Genomic DNA, 12,765 nt, shown 5'->3' with positions numbered 1-12,765 from the left:
ATTAGCCAATGATTGTTTAATTAGTCAATGTGCTCTAGTGGTGTCGTTAAACAAAATAAAAAAACTTCATTATACGATGGATTTCCTGGCACTTCCTAGGTTCGGATTCCGTCGCCATATAACCGTAAATAAAATGTGTTCAGTGCGCCGTTAAATAAAACATTTCCTTCCTCGGTTCGGGTGAGGTCGCTGGCGTAGCCCCGAATTTATATCGATCGGGGGGGGGGGGGGGGGGGGGGGGGTACACACACACACACACACACAAAAACCAGTAAATCCTGTTTGGATTGTGAGATATATCTATATACATGTATAAGGTAGAAAACCCCCACAGTAAATCCTGTTTGATTTGTAAGATATATCTATATACATGTATAAGGTAGAAAAAAAACCCAGTAAATCCTGTTTGGATTGTAAGATTATTATATCTATATACATGTATAAGGTAGAAAAACCCCCAGTAAATCCTGTTTTGATTGTGAGATATATCTATATACATGTATAAGGTAGAAAACCCCCCAGTAAATCCTGTTTGGACTGTAAGATATATCTATATACATGTATAAGGTAGAAAAAACCCCAGTAAATCCTGTTTGGATTGTAAGATATATCTATATACATGTATAAGGTAGAAAACCCCCCAGTAAATCCTGTTTGGATTGTGAGATATATCTATATACATGTATAAGTTAGAAAAAACCTAGTAAATCCTGTTTGGATTGTGAGATATATCTATATACATGTATAAGGTAGAAAAACCCCCAGTAAATCCTGTTTGGATTGTAAGATATATCTATATACATGTATACGGTAGAAACACCCCAGTAAATCCTGTTTGGATTGTAAGATATATCTATATACATGTATAAGGTAGAAAACCCCCCAGTAAATCCTGTTTGGATTGTAAGATATATCTATATACATGTATAAGATAGAAACACCGTAGTAAATCCTGTTTGGACTGTAAGATATATATATATACATGTATAAGGTAGAAACACCCCAGTAAATTCTGTTTGGATTGTAAGATATATCTATACACATGTATAAGGTAGAAAACCCCCCAGTAAATCCTGTTTGGATTGTAAGATATATCTATATACATGTATAAGGTAGAAAAAAACCCAGTAAATCCTGTTTGGATTGTAAGATATATCTATATACATGTATAAGGTAGAAAACCCCCCAGTAAATCCTGTTTGGATTGTAAGATATATCTATATACATGTATAAGGTAGAAAAAACCCCCAGTAAATCCTGTTTGGATTGTAAGATATATCTATATACATGTATAAGGTAGAAAAACCCCAGTAAATCCTGTTTGGATTGTAAGATATATCTATATACATGTATAAGGTAGAAACCCCCCCCCCCCCCAGTAAATCCTGTTTGGATTGTAAGATATATCTATATACATGTATAATGTAGAAAACCCCCCAGTAAATGCTGTTTGGATTGTAAGATATATCTATATACATGTATAAGGTAGAACAAAATGCAATTCGGGATGCTAGTCCGACCAATATGTCTATGCTATTAGGTAGAAATGCTCACCCCTGTTACATGTACCAAACAGGAAACTATAAAGAAATCGAAAAGGAACTGTTATGGAATACTTAAATTAAGTTACTAATTTTTTTACATTTGTCTGATGAAAGTAAAGTAAAGTTTGTTTTATTTAACGACGCCGCTAGAGCACATTGATTTTTTATCTTATCATCGGCTATTGGACGTCAAACATATGGTCATTCTGACACTGTTTTTTTTAGAGGAAACCCGCTGTCGCCACATAGGCTACTCTTTTACGACAGGCAGCAAGGGATCTTTTATTTGCGCTTCCCACAGGCAGGACAGCACAAACCATGGTCTTTGTTGAACCAGTTATGGATCACTGGTCGGTGCAAGTGGTTTACACCTGCCCATTGAGCCTTGCGGAGCACTCACTCAAGAGTTTGGAGTCGGTATCTGGATTAAAAATCCCATGCCTCGACTGGGATCCGAACCCAGTACCTACTAGCCTGTTGACCGATGGCCTATAACCACGACGCCACCGAGGCCGGTTTGTCTGATGATACCCATGACATTTTCCTTGGATTTTCCAAGGTTCGTTTATATCGGCAGTGTGTGTGTGGGGGGGGGGGGGGGGGGGTCCACACAAACCCACACCCAGTAAATACTGTTTGGATTGAAAGATAGAGCTACGTACATGTATTTCATTTCATTTCAAACACATTCTTGTGCTTATATCTAATTACGGTTCAAGTATGTTGTCCTGGGCACACACCTCAGCTATCTGGGCTGTTTGTCCAGGACAGTGGGTTAGTTGTTAGTTGGTTAGTGAGAAAGAAGAGGGTATAGTGGTCTTACACTTACCCATTGAGTTGTTAAAACTCACTCTGGGTGGGAGCCGGGCAACCGTGACCTTAGTGTATGGCGACTAGGTAAAGAAGACCAGAGGGAGGAAGGAGGAGGGAGGAGGAAACGTGCGCCAGGGGCGGCACAGGGGGTCCAAAGTTGGCGACCAATGCCAATGCCAATGCCAGCTCCGGAGAAGCGGTCAACTATACCGACCGCTGCCGTTGAGCAGCCTGTTGTTGGTGGTGCGACGGCGGCTGGAAGGAGGAAAGCAACATCAGCGCCAGTCCAGCCGGTTCAGCACTTGGCCATTGGGAAAGTTAAGAGCAACTACCGTCAGTTCCTGCAGGGGGATACTACAGATACGGTGACGCTGAGGGGCAGGTTTGCCAACCAGAACTGGAAACCACTTCCGGATGGGAGCCACTACGCGCTCCAGACACTCAGATTGCAGAACAACAGATCGGGACTCATCGTGACACACCGGCGCCAGAAGATCTAGAGACAAACAATCCTGGAGTGTCAAGACCATCTGCAGCGCCGGATACAACATCGTCATCCAAGACTTACTCAGCAAGAAGCATATGGTCCCGAATCTGAGTGCCACCCCGCTCCTCAGCTCGCCGTAGACGCTCAGCCTTACCTAGGACAGGTACCTCCTTCTTAGGGCTTAGTCGGACTTTAAATATTTTGGCCGTGGTTCGAAATTTTATGTTTATTTTTTTGTAAACAGTCCGACACACTTTACTTTGGCAGCCCGTGTAAATTGCTCAAATCAAAATAAAACCTTTTTGGACGAGCACTCTAATTTTATTTTTGGATTTAAATTTTATTGTCCAGACATGAGTCAAATGATCAGCTCTTTTGGCCTTAGGTCTCAGACCTAACTTCTAAATTGTTATTGCAAATCCGCCCACCTCAAACTTACTCCACCGCACCCCCCTAGTTATAATTATACATATAATATGCACTCTCTACTACTAGGTTTGAATACTGAATACATTAATTGTCTCTTACAAAAACTTGGTGTTGATAATAATTTAAGTGCTATTCAATGAATACAATCCACATTCATTATTAGTCCCATATTGGTCCAACCGGAATAGACTATAGGTTTCATCTCCGTCCTTCTGTCTCACATCTAGTTTTACGAATGTTTTTATCATATACCCTTTTGACCGAATTATGGCCTTTGAACTTAGGGAATACGGAAATTTGTTTTCCCCCAATATCTCAAGATATTGAAATGAAATTTTGCGTATAGTTTATAGTGTACCATTGCAGACCAAGTTTGATTTTCATGACAATTTACCTATTTTTGACAGAGTTATGGCCCTTGAAGTTAGGAATTTAGGAGATACGAAAATTCGTTTTCCGGACTTTTGCAATGCCTCAAGATATTGAGCTGAAATTTTGTATATAGTTTTATCATACACCATTACAGACCAAGTTTGACTTTCATGACGATTTGGGGAGGTAAAGCGCTCGCTTGATGCGCGGTCGGTCTGGGATCGATCCCCGTCGGTGGGCCCATTGGGCTATTTGTTGCTCCAGCCAGTGCACCACGATTGGTACATCAATGACAATGGAATGGTGAATATAAACGTTCCCTTGCTAAACCACATTCATTACTATTCCTTATTATAATATGCACTCCACATTCATTATTATACATGTACATAATTATAATGTATACACCATATTCATACACGTCACATTCATAACAATACATATAATATACACGCCACATGATTTACACACTTTTCTTTATTATACATATAACTTACACTTTGCATTCATTAATATAAATATATTCTGCATTCCACAATTATGATTATATATATGGTCTACACTGCACATTCATTACTATATATATAAAACGGAATGTGTTGTCTAGAATATTACATGAATAATAATGAACTGGGAGTACAGATTATGTGTATAACAATGAATGTGGAGTGTTGATTATATGTATAATAATAAATGTGGATTACTGATTATTTATATATACACACACACACACACATATATATATACATATACATATACATATACATATACATATACATATACATATACATATACATACATACATACATACGTATATATGCCCCGCACTTAAACAAACTAAATTAATATGATATAACAGAGGCCCCGCCCCAGTTGCCGACTAGTATACGATTATTTCGAGATTTCGTCGAGAAAAGGAGAGAAGAAACCCGCTTCTGTCAGACAGACTACTCCTTTGAGTAAAATAGAAATCAGGTGATAACTATGTTGTATTTGACCATTTGCGGACGTTAATGGATGTTTTATCTGCACTTTCCCTTTGACAAGACAGTACACACCACCGTCGGCAAATTGCCAAGCGGTCTTTTATAGCATAGACAGGACAGTGCACATCACGGCCTTTGGTGTACCAGAGAGAGAGAGAAAGAGAGAGAGAGAGAGAGAGAGAGAGAGAGAGTAATGGATGGGGATTGTAAATTATACGTATAATAATGAATGGGGAGTGTAGATAATATGTGTAATAATGAATGTGGAGTGCAGCTTATATGTATAGTAATGAATGGGAAGTGTACGGTATATGTACATGTATAATAATGCACGGGAAGCGCATATTATGTGTATGATAATGAATGTTGAGGGCAGGTTATATGTATAATAATTCTAGATCGACCGCGCAGCAGGCGAGCGCTTTACTACTGGGCAGTGCTTGTGCTTCGACATAATCATGAAGGTATACGTTATAAATGTAACTTGTATACATTTACATGGTTAGTATCGTGGTATTTGTATAGTATTGTTTCATACGCTGATATCCACATGTTACTAACATGCACCAAAAGTAAGTTACCGTACCTTTATTTGATTATCATTCTTCTGTTCTATTAGGTATAATAACTTTCCATTTTTAACCACAAATGATGAGTTATTATTTTTATTCTGCAAATTTGCAAGGAACGTTTTGGCCTCTTTGGGTCCGCCCCTGATTCATATACCCAACACCCTTGTTTAGATTCGCCACTGAGATTTATACCAACTTTTACAAAGTGTACTGGCCATACAAACATCAAAAACAGTCAAAAAATATAATTATGTTAGTGCTTAAACATTATTATTGTCTACGTCTAATGGGAGAGTGCATATTATTCAGAGGGAGTGCATATTATACATATTATATAGACTGGGGGAGTGTATATTACATGTATAATATGTACTGGGGAGTGCTTATTCTACGTATAATGTTGACTGGGGAGTGCAAATTCAGAGGAGTGCAAATTATATGTAACACCGGGCAATCTAATTAAAATTAGCTCCACTATTACATGGGCGTACATGGGGGGGGGGGGGTTCGATGGGTTCGACCGAACACCCCACCCCCCACCCCCCGAAATCGCTTTTTTTTTAATTTAATATATCTGACATTGATATCTGACATTATTATATTTACTCAACATAGAAATATATGCCCAATATCTCTGCAATCTATTTTGGAACCCCCCTTTTCAAAATCCTATGTACGCCCATGTATTACATGTGGATCTAACACCAGCCAGTTGGAGCTCATGTCCACCAATCAAAACCTTACTTGCAGAATCCTGCCAGTGATTTAAAATTAACAACACTGCGTAGTCCCCAATGTCCAGGTAACATTTCGTCTGTAAATAATAATTTAAATATGGACCAGTCACACTTCGCCTTTTATAACGTTATTTGGGAGAATACAAATTCAAAAAATATCGGGCGAGTCTATTTTAGTGGCCGTAGTACAGCGAACCATACCAATACGTACGGGGTGGGTTATCAGTCTTCAATTTTACATTAAAAATTATTTATTTATTTATAAAAAAAACTACTAAATCAGTCTTCAGTTTTACATTACAAATTATTTATTTTATAAAATAAAACATGTTTTACGGCATTCGTAATTCACACGAAACATGTCGTATACCCTCAGGATAATTCGGAATGTTTTCAAATTATTTTTAAATCGCTGGCAGGATTCTGCAAGTAAGGTTTTGATTGGTGGACATGAGCTCCAATTGGCTGGTGTTAGATCCACATGTAGTAGTGGAGCTAATTTTAATTAGATTGGACACCGGGCTGCGAACCCTGTACCCACCAGCCTTATGCCCGATGCTTTAACCACGACGCCACAGAGGCCAGTCTTGGATTTTAACTGTAGGCTATATTTGATTCTGATTACCCCCTTGATAAGAAGACTACAGACGTTAAAAAATATTTTAGACTTATCTAGGGGAGATAACTCTGTTACACTAAATCTGATTATTTATTTAAATAAAAACATCTGGGTCATTGAAATCATTCAGACTATTTTCACACTATTTAAACCAACAAATATAGTATAAGAATTAAAAACACATATAATCAGCTGTCACTGCCTCAAGTTCTTTCCTTAAAAGACTTTAATTTCATTGGTACCGGCGTCGTGGTTAGGCCATCGGTCTACAGGCTGGTAGGTACTGGGTTCGGATCCCAGTTGAGGCATGGTATTTTTTTTATCCAGATACTGACTCCAAACCCTGAGTGAGTGCTCCGCAAGACTCAATGGGTAGGTGTAAACCACTTGCACCGACCAGTGATCCATAACTGGTTCAACAAAGGCCATGGTATGTGCCATCCTGCCTGTGGGAAGTGCAAATAAAAGATCCCTTGCTGCTAATCGGAAAGAGTAGCCCATGTAGTGGCGACAGCGGGTTTCCTCTCCAAATCTGTGTGGTCCTTAACCATATGTCTGACGCCATATAACCGTAAATAAAATGTGTTGAGTGCGTCGTTAAATAAAACATTTCTTTCTTTATTAAGACCGGCTTCGGTGGCGTCGTGGTTAGGCCATCGGTCAACAGGCTGGTAGGTACTGGGTTCGGATCCCAGTCGAGGCATGGGATTTTTAATCCAGATACCGACTCCAAACCCTGAGTGAGTGCTCCGCAAGGCTCAGTGGGTAGGTGTAAACCACTTGCACCGACCAGTGATCCATAACTGGTTCAACAAAGGCCATGGATTGTGGTATCCTGTCTGTGGGAAGCGCAAATAAAAGATCCCTTGCTGCTAATCGGAAAGAATAGCCCATGAAGTGGCGACAGCGCGTTTCCTCTCAAAATCTGTGTGGTCCTTAACCATATGTCTGACGCCATATAACCGTAAATGAAATGTGTTGAGTGCGTCGTTAAATAAAACATTTCTTTTTCTTTCTTAATTTCATTGGCAAACCTTCACTTATAGTCCGTATCACAGGGAGCGCCTTTCTTCATACTATGAAATTTACTACTAGTTATTTATTTCTGAGCAGATTGACTTGTAAATTGCACACAACAATATGTTTTGTTGGAGGGAGAGTGTATTTCCAAAACACTTTTACTATTCTCTTTACGTCAAACCAAAGTGAAATTATTTACAAGAAAAAACAAACATTTTTATAGAATGATGGGACAAACTATAGGTTTTTGTTTTAGGTGGATTGATTAAATTTTATTACACATGTTTCAAGCCAAGACTATTCAAACGGGACGGCATAGAGTGCGTCTTAATACTGGTTAAGTAGGCCTACCGTTAATTTTAGTAATATTTTGATATTCTTGGTAGCCTAAAAATAATGTTTAAAATAGTTTATGATACGTGATCACCATGACCTATTTTGTACTGCCGCGATTTGGTCACTGGATAACCATAACCCTTCACAACAGGAAGGAATGAATGAATGAATGAATGAATGAATGAATGGTTAACGACACCCCAGCACGAAAAATACATCGGCTATTGGGTGTCAAACTATGGTAATGCAAATAAATAAAGTGATGATCAACATCAATATAAAAATTCAAGGTTTAAACAAAAACAGTGTAAAGAACTGTGCAAAAATACAAATACAAATATCACAGAAATTTACGGACACCGAATTTTACTCTAAACTTCAATTTGTGCTGTATTGGCCATTCTCAAAGAGAATGTTACACCCCTGCACCACGGTGAGGTTACAGCACACGCAGGGGCAACAGGAAGGAAGGAAATGTTTTATTTAACGACGCATTCAACACATTTTATTTACGATTATATGGCGTCGGACATACGGTTAAGTACCACACAGATATTGAGAGAGGAAATCCGCTGTCGCCACTTCATGGGCTACTCTTTTCGATTAGCAGCAAGTGATCTTTTATATGCACCATCCCACAGACAGGATAACACATACCACGGCCTTTGATATACCAATCGTGGTGCACTGGCTGGAGTGAGAAATAGCCCAATGGGCCCACCGAAAGGGGATCGATCCCAGACCGACCGCGCATCGAGCGAGCGCTTTACCACTGGGGTACGTCCCGCCCCAAGTTTCTAGCCGGTTGCAGGGATACGCTAGTGACCCCACCCCAAACCTAGGAAGTCCCAGAAAATCCATTGTTTAATGAAGTTTTTTTGTGTGTGTGTAACAATACCACTAGAGCACATTGATCGGTTATTTGATGTCAAACATTTGGTAATTTTGACATATAGTCTCAGATAAAACCCGCCACATTTTTTCCATTAGTAGCAAAATATGTTTTATATTCACCATCCCATAGACAGGATAGCACATACCACGGCCTTTGATATACCAGGAAGCCCTCTGATTACGGACAAGGCAACACTGGCGTAGCCGAGGTTTTATTCAGGGGGCAACTCATATGGTGGGGGGGGGGGGGGGCAAACCATACTACGTATGTATTGTATGTATGTCGAAGTTGACTGTTACATACACAGATATTAACGCACTGGCGCCGGGGATAATTAATTTCTTTCTGGCCTCACAAATTGTCCTATGCCGTTGCTGGGACTCGAACCTGTGGCACCGAATCGCCCGCAAATTGCAAGACTAACCATGATGCGCTCTGAGTTATTGAGGCATGTATGTATGTATGTATGCATGATTTCATTAAAAAAAAATAAAAAAAATAAAGTTTGGTGGCCCCTATGACACACATACCCCCCCCCCACACACACACACACCAGCACCACACCACATACGCCACCAGCACAGCACAGCACAGTGGGGCAGGGGGTCATATACTCTCCCAATCTCAGGAACTAGGGTGGTGAGGGGGCGAGACGTTGGAGGCCCTCATCGTTAGTCCCAATTTTCTCACAGAAGGGGGGGGGGGGGGGGTCCATATCATTGCACATGAAAGCCTTCTACCCATCCCGAATATATACAAACCTGTCTATACGCCGACGAGTTTGACGAAAACGATGACAAACACTGCATACAACGACTACCCGCCGTTTGACTATCCATTATGCTGGAGTATTCACGCGGAGCCGCCATAATGGAAATGTGGGTTAATTTTTGTGTGTAGAAATGTTTTTAACTATGTCCCGGTATAGCTGGGCTATTTTCAAACTGGTAGGCCGGTGAATGAAAAGAGTTGGCAAACCGGTGTGTCAAGTTGGGAACACTGCTATCATTAATGACAAGACGACGAAGTCCACCCGAAACGTCAGTACCCACATACCGAGGCTAGTGAGGTAAGGCTTGTGTTGCAACACCATTAGTTAATTATTAGTAGTATTGCTGTCATTTTATTTTATTTTATTTAAAACTTTAGATATTTTTTTTTTTTTACATTTATTACGTTTTAAAGTTGCTGACCCTGGCTAGTGTGAAAAAATAATAATTAAAAAACAAAACATAAATTAAAAAAAAAACACCAACCAAGCTATTACAGGGTTTGGGGGTGAGGAGTTCTTCATCATTGGACAGTGTTCGAGAAATCCATTAGTTAGTCCTCGGTCCAGGCTAACTGATTTTTGTTTTAGGCTTGTGGAAATTATCAGCTATATTTCTGTAAACATAATAGGGCACTAGCCAAAGCTTCTGTGATGGGGGTTAGTAGTGTCTTTCTCTTAAACAGGGCGGGGCGTAGCCCAGTGGTAAAGCGCACGCCTGATGCGCGATCGGTCTAGGATCGATGCCCGTCGGTGGGCCCATTTTTAAAAATATATAAATGTTTTTCAAATATGTCTTGATAATTCGGTGCAGTAATCGTTTGTTTACCACATACTCGTTTTAATGGTCAGGCGACAGTGGGATCGATCCAGCCAGTGCACCACGACTGGTATATCAAAGGCCGTGGTATGTGCTATCATGTCTGTGGGATGGTGTACATATAAAAGATCCCTTTCAACTAATGGAAAAATGTAGCGGGTTTCCTCTTTAAGACTGTGTGAAAATGACCATATGTTTGACATCCAATAACCGATGATTAATGAATCAATGTGCTCTAGTGGTGTTGTTAAACAAAACAAACTTTTTTTCTCTCTCAAACATTTGTCGATCACTATTAGACTGCACTGATTCTGCTGGCATTGTAAAATGTTTTCAACCAAATATAAAAGTTGTTTTTAAACACTACAATTACATACATACCAATAGAGCGTTTATAAAGACTAAAATTTCATATTAACAGAGCGTTTATAAAGACTAAAAATACATGTTAAAAGAGCGTTTATAAAGACTAAAAATACATGTTAAAAGAGCGTTTTTAAAGACTAAAATTACATATTAACAGAGCGTTTATAAAGACTAAAAATACATGTTAACAGAGCGTTTTTAAAGACTAAAATTGCACGCCAATAGAACGTTTATAAACAGTAAAATTGCATATTAACAGAGCGTTTTTAAAGACTAAAATTGTACGCCAATAGAGCGTTTATAAACATTAAAATTGCATATTAACAGAGCGTTTTTAACAACTAAAATTTCATGTCAATAGAGCGTTTATAAAGACTAAAATTACATATTAACAGAGCGTTTTAACGACTAAAATTTATATACTAATAGAGCGTTTATAAAGACTTTAATTACATATCAACAGAGCGTTTTAACGACTAAAATTTATATACTAATAGAGCGTTTATAAAGACTTTAATTACATATCAACAGAGCCTTTTTAACCAACATAATTACATATCAACACAGTTTTTAATAAATTTTCTTGTTTAAAAAACCAATGTCTTTATATTCAGTCGTCTTAACGTTTTTGGTAACTACAATTTATTTTTTAATATATATTTCTCGGTTGTACGAAATCATTGGGAGGTAAAATAAAATTTTGCTGCTTCAAATATTAGGACGACCATAAACACATTGAATTTATAAAATCTGATATGCCAAACAGGAAAATGTACCAGTATGAAAGATTTAAATTGTAATTATTTTAAATGTGTTAGGAGAAAACATTAATTGTCTATGCCAGCAAACTCCGGATATAGATAGACAAATAGACAGAGAGATAGAGACAGAGAGACAGACAGACAGACAGATAGATAGATATATTGATAGATATAGGAGCTACTTTCACAAAAAGGGACAAATAACCATAAAGACATTACAGCTGCAATATTTTCCACAAAACATCATACAATGTAAATAAAGAGGGATGCACATGGTGCTCATATAAAGTATCATCACTTGATGCTCTGGATATGATATTTGGCCATCTTTACCGTTATTTGCCAATTTTTTTGAAAATAGCCCACAGATATTGAGAGTGGGTAGGGGCGTTTTCTTATTATACCCAGAAATATAGGCGATGTCCTGCTTTGGAAGAACTGATTCACCCCTTCACATGTTTTTACTTTCTAAATATAGGCCAATGCCAAACAGGTTTTATAAACATTTTCCCCCATGTAGACTCTTTACAACACAAACATATATTCATTCGTACACACCATCCAATGTTACAATTAACTGTTACGCCTATGCCTTTAAATACCTTGTACTGCACACACACACAAATATTATATCCATAAAGATAAATAGTATGTCTATAAAAACGTTAACATCACGAATTGTCATTCAGTTAAATATCTTGGGAGAGTGGTGTAATGTATGTGTAATGTATAAAAAGAGATTTTCATTCAGTTAAATATCCATGATTTTTCTTAGGAGAGGGGTGTAATGCGTAATGCCTAAAAAGAGATTTGAAAAATATATATATATATAATTTGAAAAAGGCAATATGCCGAAACATGTCATTATTAAATAACTGAACTGTTGGTAGTAGTTTTTTTTTTTTTTTTTTTTTTTTTTTAATGTAATTTTGTTATACATATATATATATATATATATATATATATATATATATATATATATTGGTCCTTAATCTGTACATGTGGAAGAGAACATTTAAACTCCTAAACATGTACGCCCTACTTGGAATAAGGGGATTACAACTATCTCATGGATAAAGAATTACTTTATGGAATGAATGAATGAATGAATGAATGTTTTAACGACACCACAGTGCGAAAAAATACATCGGCTACTGAGTGTCAAACTTATGTAATGGAAGCAGGCGCGTAACATGATCTGGACAATGGTGGGGGAGAGGGGGGTCGAATGTGAACCTA

The 12,765-nt window shown here is 38.2% G+C and overlaps 1 protein-coding gene across 3 annotated transcripts in view; it reads left to right on the top strand.

Moving 5' to 3' along the window:
* The first annotated feature begins 9,822 nt into the window (after positions 1–9,822).
* LOC121373209 (SCO-spondin-like) overlaps positions 9,823–12,765 on the top strand; it is a 57,291-nt gene continuing 54,348 nt past the window's right edge. For 2 of the 3 annotated variants that reach the window (XM_041499686.1, XM_041499687.1), the window contains exon 1: positions 9,823–9,879. The gene's annotated coding sequence lies outside the window, so the exon portion shown is untranslated. The remainder of the gene's footprint in view (positions 9,880–12,765) is intronic. The other variant, XM_041499685.1, reaches the window with a different exon arrangement.

Source organism: Gigantopelta aegis, chromosome 5, assembly GCF_016097555.1.
Source record: "Gigantopelta aegis isolate Gae_Host chromosome 5, Gae_host_genome, whole genome shotgun sequence".
NCBI classification, from domain to species: domain Eukaryota; kingdom Metazoa; phylum Mollusca; class Gastropoda; order Neomphalida; family Peltospiridae; genus Gigantopelta; species Gigantopelta aegis.
Note: the sequence above shows the minus strand (reverse complement) of the source record. Positions and strands in the feature narration are given on the sequence as shown.